Source organism: Cydia fagiglandana, chromosome 3 (assembly GCF_963556715.1).
Source record: "Cydia fagiglandana chromosome 3, ilCydFagi1.1, whole genome shotgun sequence".
NCBI classification, from domain to species: Eukaryota; Metazoa; Arthropoda; class Insecta; order Lepidoptera; family Tortricidae; genus Cydia; species Cydia fagiglandana.
The window spans coordinates 5,135,093-5,148,018 of NC_085934.1; positions in this window are offsets into that span (position 1 = coordinate 5,135,093).

Consider the following 12,926-nt stretch of genomic DNA (forward strand, 5'->3'; position numbering starts at 1 on the left):
AAACATGAGCCGTTAACAAAGTCTGTATCTTTTTCTTCCAGGAAAGAGAACGACATTACAGATCATGGGTAAGTTGTTTCCTTTGTGAAATATGGGATTTCATTCTGTGGTAACTGATGAGGCCATGTAATCAGAGTGTTTGTTACAAGGATATGCTTGCAAAATATTACGTAAGAACCGCTGTACTATAGGTTTTAAGAAATCAAAAATTCAACGCTAAAACACTTAAAACAAAACACGGAACGGCTTGAAGTCAAGCTACTGATTACTTAAGATAACATTCATAACAAGATCATTGGCAGGCAAGCTGGATTACAATTTGCTTAAGCATATTCGCAATTAATTACTCGCCTATTCAAAGAACATTTTACCAGCATTATCCTAAGAACATTAGGCTAATCCATGCGGCGACAATGCTTCTAATGCGATAACATGAAGTGGTGGGTATCCTTGCCTCCTACGCTGATGTTTGTAGGGCTGTCGGCTTGATACAACAATTTACTAAGTAGATACCTAATATAACAATTAATTTTATTATAACTAATGTTGTCTGGGCAACTGTTTTTATAGACAAGTTATATACCTATATACAGGGTCATTTTTGGACCGTTAGCCATATTGTGCGAGGTGATTAGGTAGGTCATACTGAACAACTTTTTCTACGGGACCAACCCCGAAATCTCAAAAAAAAATTTGGCCTTCCCATAGAAAACCTCAACATCCACTTGACCAAAATACTAAAATGTATGAAACAGCCAAAAAAATTTTGTGATTTCGTTGTTCAGTATGGTCTACCTAATCACCTCGCACAATATTGCTAACGGTCCAAAAATGACCCTGTATATTACGTATATAATATGCATTTCTGAACCTAATTCTTAATTTTTTCTCTTGTTTTTCGTTTTCAAAACAAGCATGTTTGTAGCCATGAAAGTAAATTATATGGATGGCAATCCATCTGTTGTAATACCCCAAAAAATGCGTGTTTACGCTGAAGAAACACATAAAACCGGTGAAAAAGCGAAGTGATAAAATTTAGAATTTAGATCGAGCTGTTTAGCCTCGCTCGTCGGGCCTAAGGCGTTACAACAATATTTTTATTAGATCATCAGAAAGGCCTTGGCCACCTATTCTAAAATGTGTTGTCTAAAGAATAAATATGAGTCGCGTCGCGCCATCGTCCTGACATATTTTGACAAACAACATTACTTAATCTGCAATGCTCTGTAGTCGCAATCAAAATGTTACTTTTAGAAAGTTTTAGGGATACCTATGGTCAGAGAAACATGTAAATGGTGTAAATATTGCAAATCAAAGGGCCTACCGCAAACACCGAAGTCTGCAAACTGCGGGCATCATTATCTGTCACTCTAAATTACGCCTTAATGGCAGTAAAAGAGAAAGATGGCCGGAATTTGCAAACTTCGGTGTTTGTGGTAGGCCGTCTGATTTCAAACACTGCAATATTTACATGTTTCTCTGACCATATCCCCTATGTTAATTCTGCCTTCGCTTTAGACCTTGATGGTGATGAACTTGATATCTTATTATACTGACTGGAAACTGTTCAAGGAACATGAAAAATAAAGGGCTTTATCCAGCATTGATCACTCTGGGCGCATAAATAGATAAATATCTGTCAAACTAGCATTATTTGGTCTATCTATCATAACCGCAATAACATTCTACAACATTGTTCGCGAAATCGTTCTCCGGTTTCGAAATTTCAAAATGTCCAAACAGCTGTTTCCGACAACAACCTAATGACACTGCTCATTCAGATTTAGATAGCATATCCTTGTACACGAATTCTTTTAATTTAGATACCTCTTATCTTTACCAAACTTATGGTTGGAAAAGCAGCTTAATCATTAACGTTTCAAGTTTCAAATTCAATTGTATTCAAGCTAGAGGTATTAGATCAAGAAAGTAAGTTGGTGAAATAATTCATTGCGCTGTCTTTGCAATGATTAATGAACATGGATCTAATATAGACCAATTTGTTACCAACAATTTTGGTCCATTAATCTGGTTGGTTGATTGAGAAAATGTATTCCGTACTTTAATGTAATGTCTTATTTATCACTGTAGTTGACCTTAGGTTTGGAAAGTAGTTAAATTGTCCGTGTTAAATTAACGAAGGAGTTAATTAATGTGCTACCGTCATTAATTGTATTATTGTAAGTGGCTAATTACGAGCGCAATATATTGTTGTTTTATCGCGTGGTAACTAAGAATATACTTATTTTGCATTATCAGTCATATACTTACCTCATCTTTACCAATCTACTCTTTGCTATTGGTATATCTTTTTAAATTAGATAATCCTTTCTTCCTTCCTTATATCTATTGAATTCTTAAATTTCAATTGATAATTACTATTATAATGTTTTAGCCTTTATTTCTTTAATCTTATTTCACCACTTATTAATGGTACCTAACTGAGAATTGTTGTCAATCCGTCCATATTATTTTATTTTTGGAGTTATAACATTACAGATACCGATCATCAGATCTCTCTGATTAAAGTTAAATAGAAATAACAATTTCTATCGCGTTTTTAATCCTTACCATCGTGAGAACGTGAAACAATCGCCAACCCTAGCAAGATGGTGTGAAAATGACAAGTTGGCACTTAATAGGGACCTCATAACAAGGATCATCATCCATTATGCATAATGTTTTCTGTCAATCACCGCCATTGTTCGTCTTGTTCAAGCCAGGAGCGGCGTAGGCTCTGAGGCATAAAATTAAGAGGTAACATTAGTTGAGACCGTTTTCAGGGATAAGTGTATTAAATTATAAAACCGGGCAAGTGCGAGTCGGACTAGCGCACGAAGGGTTCCGTACCATAATGCAAAAAAAAAAAACCAAAAAACACGGTCACCCATCCAAGTATTGACCACTCCCGACGTTGCTTAACTTTGGTCAAAAATCACGTTTGTTGTATGGGAGCCCCATTTAAATCTTTATTTTATTCTGTTTTTAGTATTTGTTGTTATAGCGGCAACAGAAATACATCATCTGTGAAAATTTCAACTCTCTAGCTATCACGGTTCGTGAGATACAGCCTGGTGACAGACGGACGGACGGACGGACGGACGGACAGCGAAGTCTTAGTAATAGGGTCCCGTTTTACCCTTTGGCTACGGAACCCTAAAAACACCTATTGTCCTGCGAATTGTTAATCTGTGGGCCCCTAACTTCTAGCCGCCCAGAGACCTATAAAAAGGTCTCCTGTTCCATTCTAATTTGAACTTTGTTTTGACAAAATCAAAATTTCATTTTGCTTGGCAAAGTTTGACGTATGGGCGGCTAGAGGTTAAGAGGCTGGTGTGTAAAATCTCAGAACAAGGCTATGTGTGGTTGACTTACATTGTGTGTAATTTAGCTCATGGAAACCTTTTATGCAGCTAGCCCTGATTTAGTTATAAGCTTGAAGTTGTGAAGCTTAGGGTGATATAGTTTGCACTGTTTTGTATATGCACAGAACATAAGGATCAGAAAAGGAAGCCACATATTATTGAGAAAAAATCCTTTTTTTTTTAAACCAAGGCTTCTCGTTCCCACTAAGTGTAAGTATCTAGTTTTTTTTCTAGATAACTTCTTATGGACGTAGGTACTTTAATTTTTAAAAAAACATGTTAGTAGTTTAATGTTCAAAACAATATTATGATATTGTTATTAGAATTTTTACTCAAGGGTAAATTCAGTAATTTATTATTGACGTAGGTACTTATTTAATTTAAATTAGCTAATTGTGCATATGCAAATAAGATAGGTAAAAGTATTTACTCACTAATTTGTTATTAAGTATTAATTTTAAATACATTTCTGTATTTATTTTTTTCAGCTTCAGAATATAATTAATTTGTAAAAGCTAACCAAAACAAGGCACTTAAGAGTATGAAATTACAATATACTACTACTTACTTTTAATTTACATATTTATTCAAATAATACATGTATTTGAATAAATATGTAAATTAAAAGTAAGTAGGTAGCTAATAACTTTGCTAATTGTGCATGGGGCCAGGGATCAATGTTTTAAACAATTTTCTTTTAAATTTAAGTATTTTAATTCAATACAAATGAATACTAAAATGCAATAACTAATTAGTAACATTTTTACCGAGTAAAATTATTAATACAACAGTTATTTTGGGTTTTTTCGTTTAGTTTTTAATAGTTTAAGTTTAACTAGGAAATAAAAGAATTAGTTGAGTGGAGGAAAGGAGGGGAGGCCTTTGCCTAGCAGTGGGACACTAAACTAGGCAAACAAAAAAAACTAGGAACCAAATGAAATAATTTGATTAAAATATTTTGCACTTTTGCACTCCTCCTTACGTCGTACGTCGTATTCCTCAATATTGAGGGTTGTGACCTCCCTTTTGTATTTCTTACGATATTTCTCCATCTGTTTCTGTCTTTGGCACTTTTGCACTAAGCTACGTAGTTTACTGTATAAAGCCTGACTGTCTGTATGTGAACTGATGATGTGAAAACCGCGCGCCTCCAAGGCCTAAACTCTAACCTTCCGAGGCATTTGTGATTAGACCCGCCAATCAACGTTTCCTAACGCACCATTACATTTAATCCTCAGTGTTAGAGCGCTTTCACACTGTCCAGTTCAATATCGGATATCGGATCCTACATCTACAATATCGGGCTGCGGGGTGTCAGATCGATAGTGGGACGCAGGTGCAGTCACCTGCAATAATATGTTACACAGCGAAGGCAGCAACAATATCTAACTTGATCTTATTTGTAGAGCCATAAGAGCGTGTCACATATTTTAGCGGCCTTCGAAGAGCCTTCATGTTTATGTAGGTGACTGTACCTATGTACTGGGGCCCGCCGCTCCTAACGCTGCCCCACAAACATAAATTATCGGTCCGACACCTGATGGGAGTCCGATATGTCCGAAATTATCGGAAGTGACAATCCGATATCGGATGTCGAATATGCTGGAGGGGCCTATGTGAAAGATACCTGTTAGAAGAGAGTAATAGCCTGTGGCAAAAAGTCCGCCTTCTAGCGTTACCTGTCGTTTATTAGAAAAAATGAGTTCTTATGCAAATACTTACATAAATAAAGAATAAATAGAATAGAATAGAAAAACGTTTATTGCCAAAACCATCTATACATATAGCACCATAAAAAAATTATAGACTGAAGATCTAATATACACCAAAAATTTAAATATATTTGTATAGCTTATACTAACATGCAATAATTACTTACAGCTGCTATAGAGGCTACAAATGCACACCACTCAGGCATATGCTACAACATATAATATGCTACAGCGCTGGTCTTCCGAGGAGCCCAGGAAAAACATATATGTTTTACATTTTACTTCCATCCGACGTCCGATATCGGATCGGACAATGTAAAACCGCTCTAATTCCTCAGTGTGAGCTGTAGTTACGATTCTTCTGTTCAAATTAATGTAATGACTTTAACTGTTTACAGTAATAGCTATACTCTGACTCTAATAAGCTTATTATTGTTGCTTTGTAAACCTAATTTTGTAAAATAATAGAACGATCGTGACTGTACAGATATATGTTTCTACGGGTGGTATTCCACCTGTCCAATTTCTTAGTCCAATCTGTATTGCGTTTCACATTTTGCTTTAATGAGAGAGTGAGACGCACTGACAATGGACAAAGAAATTGGACATGTGGAATACCACCCTACAATTAGGTAAAAGTAAATTTGGTTCTTAAAGTTTGCAACATAAAGGTGACGTTCGAGTGACGAAATGGCAACTAAATACAGCAGCAAAAAGAATAGATAGTAATTGATAGTATAGAGGGGTCCTGTCATTGTAAATGTTGTAGTCACAGTAAATTTACTCCATCTATCGACACACGACTAAGACTCAAAATGAAAACGTATAAAATTATCCAAAAAATGTATATATAAATATATGGATAAATGATTTTATTATTTTTATATCATTTCGATCCATGTTCATTCACTGATATCTATGTGTTAAAATTGTTAAATATAATACGGTGCCGTCACGCCATCTAGCCGAGCATAGGCTAAAGGTGTGTACGGCATCCATCCGAGAATGACTTTTTCTTTATTTCCGAGGCACGTTTTTTCCTTAGACTTTATTCATCTTATACGAAGTTACATATGTCTTTGGTAAAAGTGAATTTGATTCTTAAAGTTTGCAACATAAAGGTGACGTTCGAGTGACGAAATGGCGACTAAATACAGCAGAGTTACTAGAGTTAAGATAAGTCTGCAACGATTTTGATAGCACACGCAGTGCATGATTAAAAAAACCGGCCAAGTGCGAGTCGGACTCGCACACGAAGGGTTCCGTACCATTATTCTATAAAAACGGTCACCCATCCAAGTACTGATCCCGCCCGACGTTGCTTAACTTCACGTTTGTTGTATGGGAGCCTCACTTAAATCTTTATTTTATTCTGTTTTTAGTATTTGTTGTTATAGCGGCAAAAGAAATACATCATCTGTGAAAATTTCAGCTGTCTAGCTATCACAGATCACGAGATACAGCCTGGTGACAGACGGACGGACGGACAGCGGAGTCTTAGTAATAGGGTCCCGTTTTACCCTTTGGGTACGGAACCCTAATATACTACCTATATCTGGTGATTTAATTAAAATACCAGCTAATAATTTGGCATTTTAATCCGTTTTAAGAAATCAGTTTTTTCTTGAAAGATTATTTTTGTTTTGTTGGAATGTAGTCCCAAGTTGGTACCATTTTGTTAAAACCCAGTTCTGCTTGATGATGGGATCCGTGAGGAATCTAAGGGAAATCCTAAATCGTTTTACCCTCCTAAATTATTTAGGTACCCTCCTCCTTTTTTGAAGTCGGCTAAAAAGGTATAGACATTTAATTATGAAGTATTTTTTTACATTTGTAGAGATAAATACTTTTGAAAAGATTTCAAGTAATAAACAGACAAAGGTTAAATAATACTGAAATGAAAAAAGGAAAATTAATTATTTAATTGGTAGGTAAGATTTTTTCCCTTTAAACAATGGAATAAAGTTGTAGTATATTTATAAAAATGAAAAATACATACTCAAAAGATAATTACTAAACAATCAGTAGGAAAGATATTAAGTACCTACCTAGGTAGGTATTTTCATAATATATACCTACCTATCTACCACCTATTCGATTATAGAGCCTTATCAACTTCTACATTTAAACTAATGTTTGTAACATAGCTAGCAAAAAGAATAGATAGTATAGAGGGGTCCTGTCATAGTAAATGTTGTAGTCACTGTAAATTGACTGCCATCTATCGACACACGAGTATAACTCAAAATAAACACGTATAAAATTATCAAAAAAATGAATATATATGGATAAATGATTTTATTATTTTTATAGTATCATTTTGACCCATGTTCATTCACTGATATCTATGTGTTGAAATTGTTAAATATGAAACGGTGTTGTCACACCATCTAGCCGAGCATAGGCCAAAGGTGTGTGCGCCATCTATGCGAGAATGACTATTTCTTGATTTCCGAGGCACGTTGTTTTCTTAGACTTTATTCATCTTATACGAAGTTACATATGTCTTTGATGCTAGGTAGGTACTTACTTCTAATTGGTAAAGCATAAAATTATTAAATTATACCAAAATCGCAATGCATCAAATGCAAAAGGCAAACTGGTGCTAACATCTAGCGGCTAAGCAGTGAACTAATTCAACACATACTGGACTAACGCAGCTAACGGCGAGTTTAGGCATTTAAGCATGTAATAGTTTTCATTAGTTACACTAGGTGGTGTTAGCGCTGTGATAAACAAAAGTAACTTTGAAATTATAAAAAAAAAGTTTTGTGGATTTGTCAAACTCTCGTAGGCAGGGTCACATTACTACTAACTAGGCTTGGAGGCCATGAAATAAGTGTAGAATATACGTATATATCTAAGTACATATATGTAGGTGTTTTTTTAACCCAAAATCACAAAACTAACTAATAAAAATACGTGAAACATTATCATGGCAATGCTGCCTGTGATTGTATGAAATAAACTAGGTAACTATTTTATAAAGACCGTCTAAATTATGATTTAGTTTCAATGTAAGTTAGTCTCAACAAATCCGTACATGTACAGGAAAGTTCGTGTTTTAGCGCAAAACAAATCCCCGGTACGGTATCGTAGTTGCATGTCAAGTGATAGGAATATAGCGAATACGCAGCGATATATTTTTATAAAGGAAGAAATGTAAGGATCCTTTACAAAAAAAAAAAAATAACAAGGGCAGCTTGTGGCGAGCTGTTGGGGAGTAACGTCCCCACGGACCCGAGTGCTCCCGAGAGTCGGTCAGTATCTCCGTCTCCGGCGTATCTTCGTCGGTCGGAGTGGACTCTCAGCCCTGGCTTGCCTTCATTGGTCGTCCAGAGAGGAGTCGGTAGAGTTATATGCTCCAGGGGTGGAATTGAAACATGCATAAGACGCGAGTAGGCACAGTAGCTGGTAACAGCCACTGGGTAGAAAGCGACGCACACCTCTCGACACCCCTGAGCCGCTCACACCGATGTTGCTCCTGGTCGTCTTCGCGACGGCAGTTTCAGGGGCCCATCTAGTCAGTGGCAAGTCACTGCCTGCCTCGATAACGTGTAAGATATTGTTATGGCAGGTGTTCGACCTCTCTACAATAGCCCTGTCTCATTGTCCACCCAAACTTCAATCTATATAGACCGGTATACTGTTCACTTTTTCTACAATAGTCCCAATGCCTGCTGAGACCGGTTCATGGGTGTCTATTGTTGCACCTGGGTTCCAGCAGGCGTTCTACATGACATTAAAGCTCTCCAAGGGGCCTCTACGTGTTGGATCTATATCCCCGCGTAAGCCTATCAAAAGACCGGGATTTATAGGCCCGTGAAATCCAAAATGGAGTACAAATAATGATTATAACCTGAAATAATAAAAATCTTTGTTGTGTTTTTTGATACGTCATCTGTCCTGGTGTAGGATACGATAAGTTCCCACAGAACCGCCGAATCCTTCGGCTAATAGACGTCCGCGCTCGCGAGGGTTTTCAGTAGCACCACGAACGAGCTGAAGTGCACATCATGGCGCGATCGTATTATGTACCAATCGGAGCAATTTATCGATGTCATACCGATTCCTTAGCACCAATAAATCAAGAGAAGACCTTGAAGAGGCTGCAGATCTAACCCTTTGTGTAAACTTAATAATACCGAGACCAATAAAATTCATGTATCAATCCAAGACATGTATACGGACAACTGGATACGGCCTATATAATGGAGAAACGTAGTCTTATGTCATGAATGTCTATGACAGCTGACAGATACAACTAACTACTACAACACAACAACAACTAACTAGTTAAAGAAAGTATCTGAATAGACCTCTAAGACTTATTCCTCACATGCCTTGCGACCACACCGGTAAGCCGCCGCCCGCTAGTTTCATAACCTGGGATAATAAACTAAAAGCCTTCGAAACGGCTATGCACAAAGAAAGCTTATTACATTAAAATTTCTTTATGAGCGCTGCGGGAGGCAATATCTCGCCACTTCACGGCGTTTCGGGGGTTATTGCTAACGGAGATTCGGGAAATGTCGTTTGTTGCGTCCTCTTTTGTCTTTTAAGCGGTTATGAATTTGTAAGTTTGATTTAAAAAAAGTAGCCAAATATAAAACGGTAGCTGTGCTGCAAAAGTATTACATAGAGTTAGACCAAGAAAAGTCTGCAGCGATTTTGATAGCCCACGCTGTGCCAGTGTTATTTTAAACGTCAAACTTCCATGAAATTACGACGTATAAATAACACTTGCAGCTGTGCAGTGTATGGTCTATCAAAATCACTGCAGACTCTTCTTGGTCTAACTCTACCGACTTATGCACTTTAGTGTGGGCAAAATTGCACACTATTAGACTTGTGTCGTGTCTACTATACCAATAGGTACGTTCCGTAGCTAGTATTACAAGATCCCATTGGTCGGGGCAAAATAAAATAAAATACACAGAATTGTCGCTTTACACAAAATTAATTTTCTTTCACCTATTAATTTTCTTTAACATAAGCCATGTCGCAATCTGTCGTAAACACAAGTCAAATTTTTCTACGTTATATACGCTTGCAGTTGTTGCAACGCAGTTAGAAAGCGCATTCCAATCGAAAAACGTTGCATTTTCCCAAAAATACAGATATGCAGTTATGCACATTGCATCTGTGTGCAATGTGCATAACTGCATATCTCCACCCCACTGCCTTCAGTTTCACGGTGGAAATATAATTCTTTAGATGTGAAACAAACACTGTTTCCGGAATAAACTTAGGTTATTTCAGGTAGGTAGATAATGATATTTAAATAAACATTTAAAAATAAAAGTCCTTTTATTAAATAAATATATAAAAATTATTATCTAGGCCAAAAAACTACAAATCAAGACAAGAAAGGATTCATAGGAGAACTCGTTTATACTCACAACATGTACCTTATAATTTAGGGGTCCTAAATGGGCCTAAGTCAATCGGTAGTTACCTAATCACATTTTCCAATGAACCCCTAGGGTTAGGGTATTTTGCCGTTTAGCTTGTTAACTTCACAAACTTACGTCAAAGTACGAGTATCACGAACCTCTAGCGATACATCAAAAGAGTGCTTAAACGTTTTCAGGGATTCCTTTGACAAATTTAATGTAACCTTAAGTCGTTTGGAAGGAAAAACGGGCCCGAAGTAATTTGTTTTCTTGTGGTCTTCAAAGGAAAATATTTGCAGTAGGTAACTATATAGGTACTTATGTCAAAATGTATGAATGTTGGAATGTTTCGCACATACAGATCTATATTATTTACTTTATGAAAGGCTAATATTTCTTATTTGAAGTTCTGAACTTCAAATAAGAAATATTAGCCTTTCATAAAGTAAATAATATAGATACCTATTAACTTAACTTAAAACTAAGTTTTTTTTTACCATTTTTCGCTTCTACAAGAACTATTGTATAAAAGAAAAGTAATGAACAGAATATAATTATAATACGTACTATACGGCATATAACTATATCCCTAGGGATATAACTATACCTCCGCCGCACCGCCACACTCCTGCCTACAATTATTTCACTAAGTATTTCATTATTTCAAATCCAGTAATATAACTATATCACTAAACTAAAGACGTATTATAGTTATATTCCTAGTAAGGTAGTAATGAATCGTTTTCGTATAACTATTTTAAGACATATAATTATATCCCTAGGGTTATAACTATATAACGGCTTTATCCATCGTACTGCGACAAATACATTATTTACCTTACGGCCATGTGAGGACACATGCAAGACACATATTTTGACTAAGGTGTAGAGTTTGTGAAGTTAGGGCTTGTAGAGTTAGAAGCTTGGCTCTACATGAGGTTTGATAACTTTTTGACAGTGTGAGCCACTTACGGCGCAATTCGGGAAATGAATTAGTGAATCTTTAATTCATTTCCCGAATCGAGCCGATAGTCTCGCCTTGGCAACATTTTAGGTACATGAAATTGGTTTATGGTGGGATCATTTACCTACGTAGGTAAACAAAGAAAAATGGTAGCGTTTTCTTTGTTTACGTAGATATGTTACTTATACAAGAAATAGTGCCTAAGCAATACCCAAAGCAGCCAAACTCAATTTTAAATAAAGGCACTGAAATAGTCACCGACACAGGCCGACCTCAACATTTCAGCGATTTCATTCCACCAGAAACCCCAAATGAACGCGAAACCTGATAGCATTTCCACACCTCTACTACCTCCGTCACAAACACACCTCGCGCCTCACCGCAACCGCGATGTGGGGTTGCAAACAGCCTCCCATACACATAGACGTTAGAATAAGCTCTATCCCAGTTTATTAAAGCTTTTTAGACTGAATCGTGTTAACTCAAGTGAATTTTGTGAGCAGTTTCGATAGTTATAATTTTGTTGATTAAGTTTTTTTTTGTATTTGTTAATTAATAATATACTTCGTTTATCAATAAAAATATATGTAAGTTCTCCGTCAGTATTATTATATGTATTGTCTTGGGCTTACACCTCGGGTCACAATCCTTCTCGCCGCAACAGAGTTTCAGAGTCGGGTCGGGACAGACTTCCCATATCCTATGCTCTCTCTAGCTCTGATATTCTAGTTTATTAGACGAGAATAGTTTTAATTGAGAGGTCAAATTAATGTAGGTATTGTGATTCTAATGAAAATTGAAATTAAAACTATTGAGTAGGTAATCAGATCGCGAAATCGGATAGTATTAGGCTACACCTCGGGTCACATCGTACGTGGGAAGCGGGCAGATAGGCACAAGGGGCAGTTTTGAATACTGTGGGTATAATTCCTAAACCAAAAACTTAAGCTCACCTTCTACAATTCTAAAACGTGGCTTTGTATGTATGTGTGAGTGAGGTACCAGCTTCGGCACATCTCTCCTGCCAGCCGGTTGTCGCTTGGTGCGTGGAAACGTGTTTCCGCAAGCGCATAGTAAATAAATTATAATTTTTTATCGAGATGTGGTGCGAACTTTAGTTTACCTATACTTTACTTTAACTCTAAGTAATACATTTTATCTTAAGTGTAACCGTCAGGTTATTTTTTTTATGTTATTCACCGTGTTCATTAATGAGAGGCTATAGCATTAAAACAACTAAATACCAAATCATAAATTTGCGTGTCTATGGGAGGCCGATTTTCGCCCCACACTGCCGCGGTAAAACGGTGAAAGCTGCGGCTAGCCGGGGAACAATTCAATTTTCACAACGTTTAAACTTTAAAAGCCTTAGCCGATTATCACCAAATGATACCCAACATCTAAGAAACTCGCATACATTCGATAATAGCCTTTAAAAGTAGTGTCCTACGGCGCATATTGTGATTTAGCGATGGCAAAATTTACGTGG